Source organism: Sturnira hondurensis, unplaced genomic scaffold (genome assembly GCF_014824575.4).
Source record: "Sturnira hondurensis isolate 20B ecotype Veracruz unplaced genomic scaffold, ASM1482457v3 Scaffold0004136, whole genome shotgun sequence".
Lineage (NCBI taxonomy): Eukaryota > Metazoa > Chordata > Mammalia > Chiroptera > Phyllostomidae > Sturnira > Sturnira hondurensis.
In genome coordinates this window covers 10,181,906-10,201,097 of record NW_028076767.1, presented here as the reverse complement: position 1 = coordinate 10,201,097, position 19,192 = coordinate 10,181,906, and the positions used below count along the sequence as shown (strand labels likewise).

At 41.1% G+C, this 19,192-nt stretch overlaps 1 protein-coding gene across 1 annotated transcript in view; it reads left to right on the top strand.

The window, feature by feature from the left end:
* The first annotated feature begins 7,912 nt into the window (after positions 1-7,912).
* Positions 7,913-19,192, top strand: part of SLC39A10 (solute carrier family 39 member 10) — an 88,866-nt gene continuing 77,586 nt past the window's right edge. Inside the window, exon 1 of the mRNA XM_037043725.1 lies at positions 7,913-7,931. The gene's annotated coding sequence lies outside the window, so the exon portion shown is untranslated. The remainder of the gene's footprint in view (positions 7,932-19,192) is intronic.

Here is a 19,192-nt window from a genome sequence, read left to right as displayed (position 1 = left end):
TCAAAACAATTTCCATGACCAATTTCATGTATACATACCCATGCTATGTATTTACTTGCTAGGTAGAACATTATGGCAATTATTTAAGAGAAAGATATCATATATATATATATATATATATATATGATATATACATTTCAATATATGCAAATGGATTATAACGTTTAAAATTCTTCATTTAAACATAAGTGTTGAAGGTCCAGGTGACAGGAAGAAATGAAGATAAAAATTTGACTCCAAGAGGTTACAAAGTCTAATCTTAATCATTTAAAACAAGACCCAGATATGATGGCGTATTTTGAACTTTTGTTTAACATCCTAATGTCTCTTCATAAACCAGTCTGACACGCCAACCTCCTCCCTACAGGACTTGTGCTTTCTTTTCTCCGTCTCGCTGCCGACAGTGGGTAGGTCGCCTTGCAGATTCCAGCGCAGGCGCATGGGGGAGGGCACAGAGGACCTCTGCGCGGTTGCTGGTTCCCTGCCTCCGTCTCTCCTTCCTTGACTCCCGTGAATTTTGCAGATGAAAAAACTGGGGCAACTGAATCTCTGGCTGTTCCAGATCTGAACGTGGGGTAACAGGGAGACATGCAGTCCAGTGATTCTCCTGGTTTTTCTGATCCCATGCACAATGTAGATACGGCTGAAGGCAAGCTGAAGCTTTATTTTATTTCACAAACTTGTGAAAGCTGCACTTAATGAATGTATTTTAATTACCCTTGATTATCATCCATGCTAGCCAGGAAGTAATTAAAATCGGAAAAAACATTTCTGTCTGCATCTCGAGGCCTACACTACCAAACATTAAGAACAGTTCACTTAGAGCCCTTTCAGAAAAAAAGTATTATAATTTCTCACGGTGGAGTTTAAAAGTCATATATTACTTTACGTTGTTTTTGACCATTGTACCTTAACAGTGTGCGGTAAAGATGAAGGTGTTAACTAAACTAAACTGTTTCAATGTGCTAGAAGAAGGATCTTAAGCAAGGTCAAGCAGTTTATTTCAATTCAGTAAACACTTATCAAAAGCCTAGGACCAGGCGAGGCACTGCAGGCAGAATACAAAGTAGCAGGATCTTAATGGGGAGAGGAGACTATACAGACATGACTGGAAAGCAGGACAATTATTTAAGTGGGGGAGGAGATTTCAGCTAGCGGACAGCGAGTGCAGAATATTTGAGCAGTTGGTGATTGGTGGTGGTAGAGATATCACTTCAGCTAAGAATTCCTCCAGAGCACTGTGGCCTTGAAGGCAGCACATGTGGGGGAGTGAGGCTTCCCAGGTGTCTGTTTGGGGCATTGCTTCCCTTGCACTCTCATCTCTCTCTTTCATTCCCACTTTCCTCTCCAAAAAAAGAGTGGTGGAAGGGAAAAGTGCTTTTCTTTCTCCTCAGATAAAAAAGTGTATTGTTTTTCCTGTGCCAATGAGGCAGACAAAACTACTTACAAAATATACTTGGGTAGAATAGGGGCATAACACAGAGTATGAGAAAGTGGGACAAACTTTTCTAGATTTCAAAGGAGTCACTCAAAGGAATAAAAAAGTTGGAGCATAAAGAGAAGGAAAAGCCAAGGTGTGTGTGTTGCCAGTTCACTATAGGCATGGTGTTATAAGAAGATCAGTCCAAAAGACCGTGTTTTATTTATTTAATCAAGTAATTACACTTTCTGCAAAACTTTTGGATGCAAACGCAGAAATAAAGGTATTCATGAAGTCAAGCCTTGCAGTTGCCAGGAAGTAGTAAAGAAAGCCAATTTAATCTCTGCTACCTGTTCAAGTCCTAAGGGGAAGATGAGCTCATGAATGCATATATAGATCATCACAGGCTGAATTAAAATACATTAAATATGAAAGTCGGATATAACCCCTGAGGGTTACACAACATAAAAAGTATAACTGAAGAACAACTTGAAGCTTTAAAAGGAGGGAGACCCAAGATCCTCTCTAGCTGGTGAAAACAGTTCCCGCTCATTCTGTGAGGAAAACAATTTACAGAGCTTGGGGTATGAAAACCCTAGCATTCCAACTAATTTAAATGAGTGTAAATTTAGAAGGAAGGACTTGCTTTACCCTTCCACCCGGGGTCTCTGCAGCCCCCAGACCTGAAAGGGCTCTACGACTGCGACCCAACCTGGACTAAGCTGAAGTAAAGAGGGAAACAGCTGAAAGCATCTATTGGAATCTTCAAAGGGTAGGTTTGACGTGTGTGTGTGTGTGTGTGTGTTACCACTTTCTCCAAAATGGCACAGTTATTTAGCGAAGTATATGCTAATGGCTAAACAGCTGAACATTTATTTTAATAGTTAATTTGGGGGTAACACTGCCTCAGTACTAGTAGGGTCAGTACAGTGAGTGACAGATATGCCACCCTGCACACGCCGGGAGGTGTCACATTTGGAGAGGCTGCTGCGCAATGAACTTTTGGGGTGTGAATGAACTGGCATTACCAGGGGATTCAGTTGGGGTGAGAAGTAAAAACTTTCAAGACTTTAAGATAGAATAAAGTGGCACCCCATAAAAAAGAAGAAATATGTAAATTCATACAAAGGGCTAGAAGAAAATGTGAGTTAAAATGAGGAGAATGCTGAGACCGTGGAAAGCATTAAAAGCGGAGAGGCAGAAGTAGGAAGGAGATTGGTGAGCAAAGACAGGTTAGTTTACGAACCATCATGTAGAGAAGAGATTTTATGCAGGGGTGAGTTGGAGACTGTTGCCGAAAATAACCCAAAATGAGTCAAATGAGTTCATTTGCCCCCATGATGAGCCAATGTAGGCGTTCCTTTGGACAAGAAATGCTACTCAAAAAACTGTGGAGAACCATAAAAGTAAACAGCAAGAGTAAATATCTTGTAATAATGAAGAAAACATTCACGGTGCATAGATATACGATATTGAAATTTCAGGAATGTTTGTTTACTGTAATAACATGAACAAAATACGAGAGACACGATGCAGAAAGAAAGAAATACCAGTTTCTTTCTTGCCATCTCATAAATGGGCCTAACCAGGGAAGTTTATAGTTAATGGAAATTAACTGATTACTTTAGGATCTTAGGCAAACTCATTCTAGAGAATTCTGAAGCCGAAACACAGCAATCAAAACCTGAAAGCCTGGATAATTCCACCTGAAAACCCAAGGAACCTCTATAACTAGTCCTTAAATTCTGATTATTCCACATCCGGCAAACTGGAGATCTTACTAGTAAAAAAGTGAACAACCAAGCACATGACCCTGGAAATCTCAATGCCTTTCACTGCAAAGACTCAGTAACAAGGTAGCAACTGAAGACTCAGCCGCAACACTTTCACAGACAGACTGACTTGATTTAGAAGTAATAAGCTAGTTTCAGCATTAAGAATTTAAGTCTTGCTTTTCTTCCACACAAAGAAACTAAAATAAAATGGGGGTGCGGGGTGGGGATGACCAGTCCTGCAATGAAAAAGTATTCAGTCAGATTTTGGATTCTTTGATGTAAAGAACTGGTCATCAAAGGGTAATTTTACTAACAGTTGGATTTTAGACTGCTCATTTAGGTTCCATCTTTTATTAGCAGGGCATCTTGTGTGTGCATGTTCTCTTCTTTGAAGTGATTCCACATTTTGGGTCAGTTATACCATAAAAGACTCCATCTTTGCTTGTTTTCCTGGCATAACAAATATTGGCCAATGTGCCTTTAAAGCATAGAAGACCAGCAAATGTAACTCATTACCCAAGTTTTTATTCTTTGGGTTATATTATCAATTGGCATTTAACCATCCCTTTTACTGACTTTTTAATTAAATGAGTAAATTGTATTTTTTTTCCGCAGGAATTTGAGTCCAATGACAATGGAGTGTAGATGTTTGTGCATGCTTTGAGAAAGTGTGTGTGTGTGTGTGTGTGTGACTTATGAAAAAAATCAACATCTCTCTCATGTGCACCTATATGGAAGTATGCACCTAACACGTCGAGGTATTATTCTATGCCACACGAAGAGATGAGTAATCACCTGTGCCCTCGAGGAGATTACCGATTTATTTTAGCTGATGTAATTCAACATACGCATTCTTTTCATGGGATAAAAGAATAATTAAGTCCTGCATGTGTTGAGAAAGTGCCTTGCCTGAGCAGTACTGAGGTAAAATGATTTGGAGTCAGGTGGACCTGGATTGAACCTTGGCTTTGCACATTTAGTGTTTTTGTTCCTTGAGGCCTGAGATTTTCTCTTACAAAATGGCGGTACTAATTTTTAGCTTTTGGAGGTTCACGAGGGTTAAGTATGATAATGTATATAAACACCTATCATATAAAGAGGGTCTAAATTATTAGCCCTTCCCCCTTGTGTACTATTTAAATGAAATGCTCAAGCGTAGCATTGTTTGTAATTTTCTCCATTAATTTTAGCCTGGGATTTTAAAATAATTCCATAAACGCAGTGGGAATGGCAGTACTTTGAGTGGCAGATGAGGCAGCAATGTAGTGAAAAACTCAGACATGGGCGGAATGCCAGAACAGGAAGCTCAAAAGCCAGGCCACAGTCTGTCCACACATTCGTCACTCATCAGCGCCTCTGCTCTTGGACATGGTCTGACAGCTCCGGGGAGTGCCTAGAGGGAGCTGGACAGGACCAGAGAATGAATGAGTGGTGTTTCTAAGAAGCCCGGAGGAAATAAAGGTGGATAGGAGATAAGGGTTTGCTTGGCCACCCTTCTATAAAAGAAGGACACATACTTTATATCAAGAGAATTTGACTCTTGATATAAATATGGGGTTTCTCTTTCATTTGCTCCCAACCTACCAGGTCCGTCATCTGGTTTTTCACAGAGAACACAGAGTCAGGTCCAACCACGCGCACACCTTTCAGTCCTGGACAGTACTTCTTCTTGTTCTTCTCTTTTTAATTTAATTTATGGGGGTGACACTGGTGAATTACACAGGGTCAGGTGTACAGTTCTGTAATACATCATGTGTGTCTTGTAGTGTGTGTTCACTCACCTAAGTCTGGGCAGTTCTGCCCACAGCCCTCCCTCCTTCTCCAGACTGTTGAACAATAAAGCAAACTTGAGGCCAAACTTGAACGCTCTACTTGAAACTCAAATAGTTGATTTCCTCTTTGTCTTCCTGGTTTCTCTTTACAACAGTCTTCCTCCAAGGGAGATTAATCCCTACCTAAAAAGCTCTGAAACAAAAGTTCTCGAATCTGACTTGTTTTTGGAGAGAGTTAATCATTCCTGAATGGCCTCGTTCACGTTTGTTGAACCAACCCATCAGCGTTTTGATGGAGGCTTTCTAACTTGTATTTTCTTCCTCTGCTGTGAATTTTCTTTTAATTTCATTTTTTAAAGTTTAATTGCAGATACGTATGTATAGGGAAGTACACAAATCTTAAAGTGTAAAGCTTGCTGAATGTTTGCAGATTGATAAACATTCTGGACACTTCAACAGCATCAAGATTAGGACATTTTCAGTGCCCAGAAGGCTGCCTGGTGTCTCTTTCCAAGCAGTACCCTGTCTCACAAACCACTCTGCTGGTTTTGAACTTTATACAAAACGGAATCATACGCTGGGTGCCCTTTGGCGTATGGTTTGTTTTGATCAGAATTAAGTCAGTGAGATTCAATTATATTGTTTCATGTATCAGTAATTTGGTTTTTGCTATACGATATTTTATTTTATGGATATACCACAATTTGGCCTTCCCTGTAGATGAGTATTCGTGTTGTTTTCATTATCTGGCTGTTCTAAGTAAAGCTGCCTTGACCATCACTGTGGATCCTTAATCTTCTCCAGGCTCCCTCTTTGAAGTAAACGGAATTGTGGGGAGGGTTTACAGGTTCCCAGTTCATCTTAATCCACATCAGCTCTTCAGATTACATTGGCACCAGAATTAAAGGGCAACACAAGTCTTGTTTTCAGATTGAAAGAAAAAAAGAGAGAAGGCAGGGAGGGAGGGGGAAAGGAAAGGAGAGGGAGGAAGGAAAATGTGTAGGCATGTTAATATAAAACCTTAGACTCATAACTCCCATTTTATAGAGGTATCTGACCATCTTAATTGGCAGTGGCTAAATAAGTAATGCTTACATGATTACAGACTTCTTTACCTCACTTTTGGAAATACTCCATGCCCTTTGGAAATTATTTAAAGAGCTTTGTCATATCCCTTTAAGAAGTGATAAAATCACAATGTCAAGTACAAATTCCAGGCCAAGTTCACTAAGATATTTGACTTACAGTGTTTTTCCTACAAGGATTTCTCTTTCTCTCTCAAATTCATGAAGAGTCCAAACTGAACAAATCCCACGGCCACTCAGGACAGCAGTGAAGTGTATTTTCCAGTGCCACTCACTGTTCTGTGCACTGTTGCTATTAGTCTCCATCGCCAACATTTACCTTCTGATCCCTTTCCACTAGATTTGCCTGCTCTTGTTGCTACTTAATTTGTTTCTTCCAATGTGAAAGTCATCAACAGGCAAGTTTATTCCACTGAGCCCTAAAATCTACTACATTAATAAATGACTACTCAAATGCCACCCCTTTCTAATTTTTATAGATCATCTAAAAAACTGGTCGATTAAAATAATCAGTACATAGTACCAAACAAATTATTTGTTCAGTGATTATTTGTCATTATAAAGATTTTCATTTCTATCATTAAGATTAAGGGTAGTTTTTATTTTTTTTATTGTGTGTTCATTTTGGAAATGGTGACTTTTTAAAATTGTGGGCTCAGTGTTTGAAATCATTGCAGTCATTTTCAATTAAGTCCATGCCAAATGTAGTTTAAGATGCTTCGTGGTAAATCAAATAATATTAAGACATATTTCCTCTTAAGAGTTGCAGCCTCATAGTATAGGGTAAATTGCAAATGCTATGCCAATAGAGATTGATAGCTGTGCAGGCATTGCAAGCTAATTCTGGACATCAACACTTTAACCAAATTCCAGTTTGTTTGTTTTTTAAAATATTTATTTATTTTTAGAGAGAAGGGAAAGGAGGGAGGAAGGGAGGCAGAGAACCATCAATGTGTGGTCACCTCTTGCGTGCCCTCTATTGGGGGGGACCTGGCCCGCAACCCACACTTGTGACCTGACTGGGAATTGAACGAGCAACCTTTTTGTTTGCAGGTGGACACTCAATCCACTGAGCCACACCAGCCAGGGTTCAAATTCCAGTTTGAACGGTCATAGGTAGAAGTTTAAAATATGATTAGAATTTTCCTATGACTTCCCCCTAGCATTAGGGCTGGATGAGTTGAAGCTTCTATAATGAGTGCTTCTCACCATTCATGAGCTTGGAGCAGTTTTATTTAAAGGCAGAATGGAAATTATGTATGTGCACATATGCAAAGGTTTAGAGAGAAAATGTAACAACTTGTGTTGAAGGGCAATGGCCATAGAAATGCATTAGATAATTAATACATAAAATGCTTGGCATTTATTACATTACTTAGAAAAACATTTTTGAGTCTTCTGAGTTTTCTTAAAAACCACATTAGCAGCTCCATCTGGAAAAGAATTCTCTATCCTAACCAACATTCCAAGGCCAACTCTCAGGCTTTCCTTAAAACATGCTTTGTATTAAGCTGTGAGGAAATGGCCCTTTGTTAGCTCCATACTTCTGGGTTCAAAAGACTGAAGTAATAAAAATATAAATTGTGATTCTATTTAGAAAAAAAAAAACACTCGAGCTAGAGCTGGTTTTGAATTTCTATGATAGTATTTAACTTGTTCAAGGTTCCCACTCAGCATTTACAATTGGCTCAGTGTTAGAAAGAAGGAGGAACCTGTTGATACAGCTCCTTTAAGTGCTATGGGTTTTCAAAACAGCTCTGTAGAGAGATTGCCCACATTCCTGTGGTGGGAGGCAGCGGTGAGCTGATAGCCTTCCCTGTTCATTCAAAGAAGAAAGAACTGTACCTACCCTCCCAACAGTTGAAGTTAAACACATCCTGTAAGTGGATTGATTTGTTATAAAAATCAAAGTTCTGTTCTCGAGGGCCAAAACAATTCTTTCTAACCTGATACCCTTTTATTCCCCACCCCAGAGCACCCCCTCCCCACCCCCACACTGCTGGGAAAATAGTTCATGTTCAGAGATGTCTTTCTTTCATCTTGATGATAGAAAAAATATTTTGTTTCCTTTTAACTCAAAAGGAGGTTTACTCTTCTGTTCCGTCCTATCTGTGTGCCTTGCTTAATACATTACATTATTTCTCTTCCTTTGTTACCATGCTTGTGCACAGCTTAAAAACAAAATAAGTGCGTGCTCTATAAACTTATAAAGGAATAGTACAGCTGTTCTCGGTGATTACATTCTTTGAGAATTAAAAGTTGAAGTGCTTAGAAATTTCTTTTTAAAAAACTTCTATCAAAAAACTTCTTGCAGAAACTCGTTCTAGCATTTTTTTTTTATTTTTGCTCTTATGGATTATTTACCCCCCAAAATGCCTAGTGTCTTTCAGAAATAATTAGGGATATTTTAGTGCAGTGGAGGTTCAACAGATGGAGGTTTGAAACTGGTTTTGTCATTGGCATTTTATCTGTTTATTATCCAGAGAAGTGATTTTATGTAATATTTCAACAGAGGTCGGTTACAACATTACTCAGTGAAACAAGTTCAAAAAGAATGGCAGATCATAGAAGGGTTATGGGAGCAAGAGAAAATGGTTGCTGGTATTTATTACTCTTTGACAGCCACGTGCTAGTACTGCCGTTTAAAATTTTGCAGCTGGTGTCAAGATCTTGAGCAGTGGGGAGAGAGAGAGAGACCTCTGAAGTGAGTCTTCACCAGTTCTGAACTCCCCTGCCTCCCTCTCTTCGGCTCCCAGCCTCAGGGGTCCTTGGTGGGAAGGCACTGCTGCTGAGCGGTGGCTTGCTCGGAAGCTGCCACACTTTTATCTTGTGAGATCATTCATTCTAACAGCAGTGACATAAACTTTCCAGGAAGCTGGCCGACTAGAAATACCACCCAAGGGATGAAGTTAAACAAGTTGGAATAGCACCTGATACAAAGTAGAAGCTCAGTATTTGTGGGAACAGTCTTCAACTGTTTCCTTCATGCCAGTTAGATTTCCAAACAGATCATGAGGGAGCAAATTTTCTTTTTTTGTTTATATTGCAGTTATAACCCTGGCTTTATAAATATTGAGGGACTTGACATTACCAACATGAAGATAAGCTTTACTCTAGCATTCCAAGCCCTCTGAACCTTATAGCTTTATTGCCAAAATACCCTTTACATTTTGCTTGAGGGACTTGAGAAGGAGAGCTCTGGGCTGGTGGTGCTCCCAAACCCCTATCCACCTACGTGAGAGCAGTGGGGCGTACTGAACTTTGCTATGTGGTGATGTAGGCAGGGATGCTTTTGCAGCTCAAAAATGTTTTTTAAGCAAATACCAAAAATCCACAATAAAAACAATGTCTGCCTTTAGACAAACTCCACGAATCCACTATTCCCTCTCCAGCACCCTGGGAGGCCCCAGTCATCTTTTGGTGCCTTCCACCCGATATCGATTATTTGCCTTGTTGCCAGCAGTGCAAGTGGAAAAATTAAAATACCTACAACTGGGGACTGCATTTCCTCAGGGAAATTCTGATACTACGTAATGAATGGCTACTCCCTTGGAAGACAATCAGGTTCTTTAGAGCAGGACTTCTCAAATTTTACAGCGTATGTGAAAATCGTTGGAGATACTATCACAATGCAGCTTCTGACTTTGTAAGTCCTGGGTGGGGCCAGGGATTCTGCATTTTTAAGTCACAGGTGATGGAATGCTGCTGGTCCATGTTGTTGTCATCCAGGCAGTTTTGTGAAAATGCAGGTTCCTGGATTCCACCCATTCCATTCTCCTTCCCCCTCTTCCACCACCCATCCTGGGGTTTTAATGGAATTGGCCTGTGTCATGGCCCACGCATGAGGATTTTTAAACTCTCCCAGGTAATATGAATGTGCTGCCAAGTTTAAGAACCTCTAGAACGTGCTTTTTTAAAAATGTTTTTTATTGATTGTGATACTACAGTTGTCCTGATTTTCCCCCTTTGCTTCCCTCCACCCAGTGACCCCCACTTTCTCAGGCAGTCCCCCCAATATTGTTCATGTCCATGCATCATGGATGTAAGTTCTTTGGCTACTCCATTTCCTACACTGTAGTTTACATCCCCATGGCTATTCTGTAACTACCTGTTTGTACTTCTTAATCCCCTCACTTCTTCACCCATTTCCCCCCTCACCCCTCCCATCTGGCAACCATGTGGTAACTAACTTCTTTACTCTTGCTGCTTTTAAGAGTCTCTCTTTATTTCTAAACGTTGGAATTTTAATTTTAATGTGTCTTGGAGTGGCCCTCTTTGCATTCATCATAATTGGGACTCTCTGTGCTTCCTGGACTTGCACATCTATTTCCTTCAACAAATTAGAGACGATTTCTTTCACTACTTTTTTAAATAGGTTTCCAATGTCTTGCTCATTCTCTTCTCCTTTTGGTACCCCTCTGATGTGAACTTGGACCTCTTCAAGTTGTTCCAGAGGCTGTTTATACTGTCCTCATTTTTTTGGATTCTTATTTTCTTCCTGTTGCTCTGATTGGTTGTTTGTTTCTTTGGTTTTTTTGGGGGGGGGGGCTTTTTTGCTTATTTGTGTTCTAAATCATTGATTAGATTCTTGTCTTCATCCATTTGTAGGGTAAGTGGAGGCAGTCTGGTTTCCTCGCCCAGGTGTCTGGGTAACTAAGGGAAGCTGTGTTCCCATAGGTTTGGAAGGTCCTGATAGGTAGTGTTCTCATAGCCTTGAGACTGGGTCCGCTGAAGTGTTCCCATAACATGAAGTAGACTCACATGCACAGAATTATGCCGTTATGTAATTTTCTGGCTGGAAGCCAGCTTTGTTCTCCTCTAGTTCCTAAGGCAGTAGGGGCTTCTCACAAGTGCCACAGTGGGGAGCAAGGGGCCATGACGTGTGCCATGCAGAGACATGCAGGGAGGTGTGGCTTGCAGCACATATGGCTTGCCCACCCGTGATTAAAGGCATACCAGACATCCCAATAGCTCTAAAAATATTTTCCATCTGCCCAAATGCCATGGACCTGCCAGACCTTGACAGGCTGCAACACACCACTCTTCTATCATTTTCCTATAAATTGTTCTCTTCTCAATTAGCGTAGCCTTCGTTTCTGCCTGGGTCTTTTGTATGCTGCTGAGTTCCTCACTAATTTCCTTGAGCATCCTTATAACCAGTTTTGAACTCTGTCTCTAACAGATTGCTTATTTCCTTTATGTTTAGCTCTTTTTCTGGAGTTTTGATATGTTTTTTCATTAGGGCCATCCTCGTTTGGGTGGCCTCCTTGTGTTTGTTTCTATGTGTCATTAGATGGAGCTGCTTTGCTTCTGTGCTGTGTCTTGGTAGTGTGCCCTAATGTAGTAGTGTCCTGTAGGGTCTAGTGTCACGGCCTCTTCTATCACCCAAGCTGGGTACTTGAGGTAAACCCTTCGTGTGGGCTGAGTACACCCTCCTCTTGTAGTTGAACCTTGGTTGCTGTTGGCAGATCAATGGGAGGGATTTACCCAGGCCAGTCAGCTCTAGGGACTGGCTGTGACCACTGACCACCACCCTCAGCCCTCTGTGGAGGATCAGCTGTGCAGGGCCAAGGTGGCGGTGTTCAGAAATGGTCTGTAGCTGTCCATTGCGTGCACTGGCCCTGGGGTTCCCTGGGTGGTGTGGGGAAGGTCAGTCACCACCTTGTTTTGCCCTGGGCCACCCTGCCTGAGCTATAAAGCAATCTGAGATGGCTACTACTTGTGCTGGGCTTGGAGATTTCCAGGCAAAGTTGAGCTGTGTATCTAATCTGGCTGCCTCTAGGGCTCACTGAAAACACCTGTTGCTGTTCGGTAGGATTTAGGAGCTAAGACCAGTCATTCTTATGGAAAAGCAGCTTGGGTAAATTGGGTGGGGTGGAGCCTCTGGGGATCTCCAAGACTAGTCAAACAGTGTTTGCTGGGTTGATGGAGTTTCAGACATGGCCCCAGCTTGCCTGCTTTTTTGGGAGAGCGTTTAGCGAAGGGACAATGGCCTCTGCTTGCCTTGATGTCAGACACTTCAGTTTCTTCCTGTATACCAGTGGTGTCTTTCAAGCTGCTACCCCGGTGCTGGAGCTTAGAGGGAGTGAGTCTGAGTAGGTGAGTCCATGTGCAGGTTCTTTAAGAGGAACTGCTTGGGGCTCCAGCCATTTTTTCCACGGACTCAATCTCTTTCAGTTTTTGCAGCCAGCTGTTGTGGGGATTTATCTTCCTGGCCATGGAATCTTGGTCTATGGGCACCAGTATGGGACTGGTGTAGGTCTGGGACTCCTCACTCCCAATATACCCCTTCCGAATTTTTATCCGCGTGGGTGTGGGACCAGTCCGTTCATCATCTGCTCCCCTCCTATCTCTCTGGATGGCTGTGGTTTCCTTAATTCCGTAGTTGTCAGACTTCCCATTCAGCTCTATTCATGGTTGTCATACTTCCGTTCAGCTCAATTTCTGACATTCCCGAGTGATGGTTGTTCTAAGATTTAGTTGTAATTTTGATCTGATTGTGCAAAGAGGCAAGTCATGTCTGCCTATGCCCCATCTTTACCAGAAGTCAGTAGATCCTGCTTTTAATCAGTGTCCACTTGGCAATCCATTCACTTACAGAGTAGTCTCCCCGTGTTCACCGTCTCAGCCCCAGTCAATGGTGGTCTGAGAATATTAAACGGGAAATTCCAGAAACAAGCGGTTCCCAAGTTTTAAAGAATGAACCGCTTCAAGTAGCATGATGAAAATCTCACACTGTTCTTCCTGGACAAGGATCATTCCTTCGCCCAACATGTCTGTGCTCTGCCTGCCCGTTCTTCACTTAGTGGCCACCTCGGCTACCAGATCAGTTACTAGAGAGAAAGAGAAAGCGAAGAGGTGCACAAAACTTTTACTGCAGTTTATCATTATTACTGTTTTATTTTGTTACTGTTTTGTTATTGTTCCCTTACTGTGCCTAGTGTGTAAATTAAACCTTATCATACATGGGTACATATAGGAAAAACCATAGTATGTGTATATAAAGTTCAACACTGTGAACAGTTTCAGGCATCAACAGGGGAGTCTGGTGGGGCAGTGTTTCCTTCAGATAATGCGAGACCACTGTGTCCGTAACCTGCCTCTGGCCCCGCAGGCCTTTGATTTTCTTCTTCTTTTTTTTTTTCCTGATACACTTTTTTTTATTTAATTATTTTTCAAGTACAGTTTTCTGTCTATTACTCCCATCCCACCCACCCCCCCGTGCTCCCTCCTCCCTCCCACTTCCACCCTTCTCAGTTGTTGTCCATGTATCCTTTATATCTAAATCCCTCCCCTATTTCCCCTGAAATTCCCTCCCCTCTTCCCTCTGGTCACTGTCCGCCTGTTCTCTGTTTCAGCGTCTTTGGTTATATTTTGCTTGCTTGTTTGTTTTGTTGTTTAGCTTCTTGTTAAAGGTGAGATCATATGGTATTTGTCCTTCAACACCTGGCTTATTTCATTCAGCATAATGCTTTCCAGTTCCATCCATGTTGTTGCAAAAGGTAGGAGCTCCTTCTTTCTTTCTGCATCATAGAATTCCATTGTGTAAATGTACCACAGTTTTTTGATCCATTCATTTACCGATGGGCACCTAGGTTGCTTCCAACTCTTGGCTATTGTAAATTGTGCTGCTATGAACACTGGGGTGCATATGTTCTTTGGGATTGGTGTTTTAGGGTTGATTTTCTGAATTAAATACCCTTCCCTTTCTTGGGAAAATCACATCAGTCTTTCACAACCCTTTTCAACTACTGAATTGTTCAGATATTTAATACTCTTAAGAATTCTTCTTCACTCTAAATCCCATGCTGGTTTATTTGTGACTCTTAAGGCAATGACCACATTCTGCCTTATGATTATAAATGTATTTATCTCAACCTTGCTAGTTGATAAGCTTCCTAGAGGCAGGCATTGTCTTGCCTCCTCACAGCACCCTGAGTATTCTTGCCCAGTTTTACATTGGGTTGTTAGTAATTTCCTTGTTAGTAAATAATTTCCTTGTTGATTTCTAAAAGCTCTTCATGTATGAAAAGTATTGTACCTTTTTTGTATGAGTTGCTAATGATTCTCCCAGTCTTCTGTATTTGTTTATAACATTGTGGAGTTTTTTGTTAGTTGTTGGCTTGTTTTTACCATATAGGTGATTTTGGTTTTGAGAGAGTTAAATGTAACCAATCTTTCTATTATGATTTCAGGAATTTAAATCATAATTAAAATGACTTTCCCCACTCCAAGACTATAAATGAATTCTTCTCATGTTACATTCTAGAACATGTATAGCTGTGCCTTTTAACATTTGTCTTTGATCTTTGACATACATTTCGTATATGAGGTAAGGTGTGGACCTGATTGTTTTTGTGTGCCTACCCTCTGTTAAAATACCATTTATTAAATTATTTTTAGCCCTGGCTGGCGTAGCTCAGTGGATTGAGCACGGGTCTGTGAAGCAAAGGATCACGGTTCGATTCCCAGCCAGGGCACATGCATGGGTTGCAGGCCAGTTCCCAGCGGGGGACACATGAGAGGCAACCACACATTGATATTTCTCTCCCTCTCTCCTCTTCCCCTCTCTCTGAAAATAAATAAAAAAAATTTTTTTAAATATTTTTTTAAAAGATAACTGTGAGAACATCAAAAAAGAGGAGCAGTATCCATGATTAGGAATATAAAAGTCATGGGGTACCAAAGCAAAGGAAAATATTCTATATTCCTATAGGAAAATATAAATATTCAATTTATGCAGTAAGATGAAAAGCAATGGTCTTTTGCAGATGCTGCCATTGCCACCACTCCTTCGTGGTAGGCATGGCCAATCTGTCCTGGTACTTCTTAAACCATATTGTTTCAGGTGGTCACTTCCCATTCATTAAAATGGATTCATTTGCCATCCTTGGTGTAGGATTTAAATAGGGAGGAATGGAGGAGGAAGACAAGTGGAAAGAGGTGGAAAGTGGAAAAGTAGGTGATGTCAGCATCTTGGATGTGTATTAAGCAATAGAAATAATGTAATTTTTTTAATTTTAAAAGACTTTATTTATTTATTTATTTTTAGAAGGGAAAGAGAGAGGGAGATAAATACCAATGTGTGGTTGCCTCTCATGCGTTCCCTGCTGGGAACTGGCCTGCAACCCAGGCATGTGCCCTGACTGGGAATTGAACCGCGATCCTTTGGTTCACAGGCCCGTGCTCAATCCACTGAGCCATACCAGCCAGGGCCAGAAATAATGTGATTTTTAAGGCAAAAAATTACATCAGATATGTTTCAAGAAAGGCGGCAATGATGGATTGAAAGAAAAACAGCAAAAGCTATTGTAGTAGTCAAATATAGAGATGCTGAGTACATGAACTCAAGTAGTAAAGTGAAATAGAGAGGAAGGGTCATAGGTAAGAGATATACTCAACAGGACATGAAGGTTAAACTCATCAGGACTTGAAAACCAACTAGCTGTACGTAGTGAGAGAAAAGACAGAGTAAAAATGATTGATCCCTGAAACGTGGGCACGGAGTGGTGCTGAGACCCAAGCAGAACCTAGGAGAAGAAGCAGATCTGGGGATGGAGAGATGATGATAAAGAGAATGAGTTTGGTTTTGGATTTCAGGTATCAATACCATGTTTGGATTGTTTGCATGTTCTTAGCACTGGGTTAAAATTATGATGTTTAGGAATAAAGATTTAGTTTGGAGTCACACAAAGTAATTACTTGAGGAAAGAAATTGCATATACGCAGCTAGGGAATGCAGTTAGGTCTATGAATTCCTGATATAAAAGATGACTACCTCAGCCCTGGCTGGTATAGCTCAGTGGATTGAGCACGGGCCTGCAAACCAAAAGATCGAGGTTTGATTCCCAGTCAGGGCACATGCCTGGGTTGCAGGCCAGTTCCCAGGCAGGGGGCAGTTCCCAGCAGGGGATGTACGAGAAGCAACCATACATTGATATTTCTCTCTCTCGCTCCTTCCCTTCCCTTCTAAAGGTAAATAAATAAAAAATTTTAAAAAAAGATGACTGCCTCAGAAATTGTGGAAAAAGATGACCTTACAAATGGAGCATGTAATAATTAAAACAAAAGCTGATGAAAGTCTATGTAAATTGGATAGGAAGTATAAAGTGATTTGTTATGGTGATAATAATTCAATGTTAGCCTCCACCAGCCGTTCCCAACATACAAGTCTGTCCAGAAAGCATCCAGCCATGTAACATGAAAAAGAGATATTTATTGAAGAAGATACAATATACAAGAAACATTGTACATAGGACAACGATGCCTCAGTCTCCTTCAAAGTAGGCACCTTGGGACCTCACACAGTTCTCCCAATCCCCGTCAGCTGCCCTGTTATATTTTCCTGAGTCTCATCAATGATCTGAAATCTCTTCCCTTTCAAAGATGATTTTAGTTTTGAGAAAGGTCAGAAGTCACAGGGCACCAAATCTGGGCTGTGGTGGGGGGCTGAGTCACCTGGATGATTTGATGTTTTGCCAAAAACCCTGCCAAGGGTTTGCCAAGATGAAGGGTTTGCCAAGGGTTTGCCATCTTTGCCAAGATGAAGTCACCAATCACCAGTTGCCCATAGCTGTGACCTTCACAATCTTCCAAATAGTTTCTGCAGAGAGGAGTGTTGAAGCTTAACTCAAAATCTGACGCAGATTTGTTGCTCTACTTGGTCAGTCATTTTGAATGTGATGGCCACACAGTTCACATGGTGACTCAGCAGCGTCTACTGCCCCCACTGACTAGCCCAGTGAAGTCATCGTTGTCTGTGAGTACACATTCCAGTCCACTCTCCTTGACTGCCAGGTTACATCGAAGTCATGCAAACCATTCTTGTTATATTCATAGTGGCTGGACTTTTTTTGGACAGACCTTATATTGTGTCCAAGCTTGGGCTCTGGGATTTTAGACATTAAAATCCTGGAGAATGTTGAAAGAGTAAGAAAGATTATTAAAGGGTTAGACATAATAGCTAATAACCAGTAACCAGCACATTGGAGGTAGCCTGGAGTAAAGAACAAATGGTGACTTCATTCCAAATAGGTAAAGGCACTATAGACAAAAATATTTCCCCAGGGTTCAGAGAAAGAGAAGAAGGGGTTGAATTATAAACTGATGTGCATGAGATATGGGGCAAAACTTCCTGAGATGAAGATTAGATATTACATTGGAGTTAAATTTGGTAGTTCAGGTTCTCTGGACATTAAAAAATCTGTCTGAGATTCCTAAGCATGGAGAGCTACGTAGGAAATCCTCTGTGGAACAAGTGCCCTCTGTACTCAAGGATCCAGTTCCTGGTCTCTGGCAGCAAAACTCCACCACAAACCTTGTGCCAGCTTCTGTCGTAAGATCCTTATTTTAAAAGGTTGCCTACACATCCAGGGCCCTGTGAAGAGCCATGTATTCATTCAGTAACTATTTCTGAATGATGCATGTGGGACATTATTTTAGGCACACAAAACAGAAGAAAGCAATGTATCCAGGCTCGTTGCTCCATGTCAGGTACCGAGCGATTGGCTGGCTGCTCAACTCTAAAACTCACGTTTTTGAAAAAACCTGTCTCTGGTTCCAGTCCCAGCTTTCTGGGTCCCTCTTTTATTTCCTCCCAAATCTCTGCCTGAGGCTGGTGTCTCCAAGATCAAGATCAGTATAGGACCCTGGAGAGTCCCTACTTCAAAAATAAGTAGAGAGCTCAAGAGTCTGGATACTACTTTCCCAATAGAATACAGATTGTCTGTAGTTTTAATTTGTATCAAAATCATTAAAAGTGTAATTTATTTATTGAGCTTACTCATTTCCTTTCCGCAATATGCTGTCTGACTGACCCTATTAAATGTGACGGCATGGTGCTCAATGATGGCGCTTACTGGAGACTTATTTCAGTGAGAGTGACTTATTTTAATTGCTCAGATAGGCAAAACTAGAATACACATCATTGAGGTAGTCTGTGTGGTACATGTAGACGTACCATAACTTTCAGATGCTTTGTAATGCAAGATAAATGGAAAGAAGGCAACTACAAGAGTACAGGTTTAGAAATTAGCTGAATGTTTTTAAAGGCCTATTTGGAATTGGGAATCGATTGCCATATGGACTGTACGTTTTTGGTGGTGGTGGTTGAAGGTAGTGTTTGATGGAGCTCACTTTCTTGGTATTTAACTCAGCAGAGAGGAAAAAAAAGCTGTTTCTGTCTATGTGGAAGTCAGCCATGCTGAGTCAGAGGTCACCTGAGACCTGGACGGTCCTACTCCTCCAGTTATCGTTTCCAGATGCTCTGAAGCATTCCCATACCACATTCTTCAGTTAGAGATCTGGCTGTAGCAGAAGATAAGGTTTAGGAGAAAGGGTGTAGGGCCAGCGTGGTTGGAAAAGATCTTTTCCTGGTACAATTTGCAGTAATTCAGAGATGCGCAAACTAGCCAGAATAAATTTGTAGCAGTTAAAGTGTGAAATGACCCAGCATTGAAACAGTTTGCCTTGGAAAGATAGACGTTAACAGGAAGATTTTTGTAACTGTGCACAAATAGGCAGACCTCGTGATGACACTGAGAACGAAAGGCGTAAGGGGTGTGCGGATGCATCCTGAGAACCCTAAAGTTAACTGTTTTAATAGAACAGTTACCTATTATAGTACATCCAGTGACCAGCTGACCATGCATAGGAAAGTATGCTAGGTGCTGTAAATGTCATCTCATGAAATCTACATGGGCAGTCTGTAATGTAAAGAATATTTTGTAGAAGAAGAAACTAAGGCCCAGGGAGTTAAACAATTTCCCCTCCTTAGAAATGGTGGTTCTGTGATTCAAACTAAAGTCTACCTAGTTCAACTCTTTGCTCTTTCATTAAATTCTGTTGGTTCGAACTATTACCACACTTTGAATTTTCCCTTTAAGTTCAAGCATTGTCACATTTCCAGAAGTATGTGGGGTTAGGTAGACATGCTAAAGTAAACATTTCCTGTCTGAGGCGGTTGGATGACAACATGAGAACTATCAACCAGTCAGCCGTACTTCCTGGGCACAGGGCAAGTGATTTTTAAGGACCAAGGATCTAAAGAGAATGCGGGTGTTTAGAAGAGAAATTTGTGGTGAATGCGACAAAGGAACTTGAAAATAAAGATCAAAAGAAAGTTGAGATATTGCTGATGTG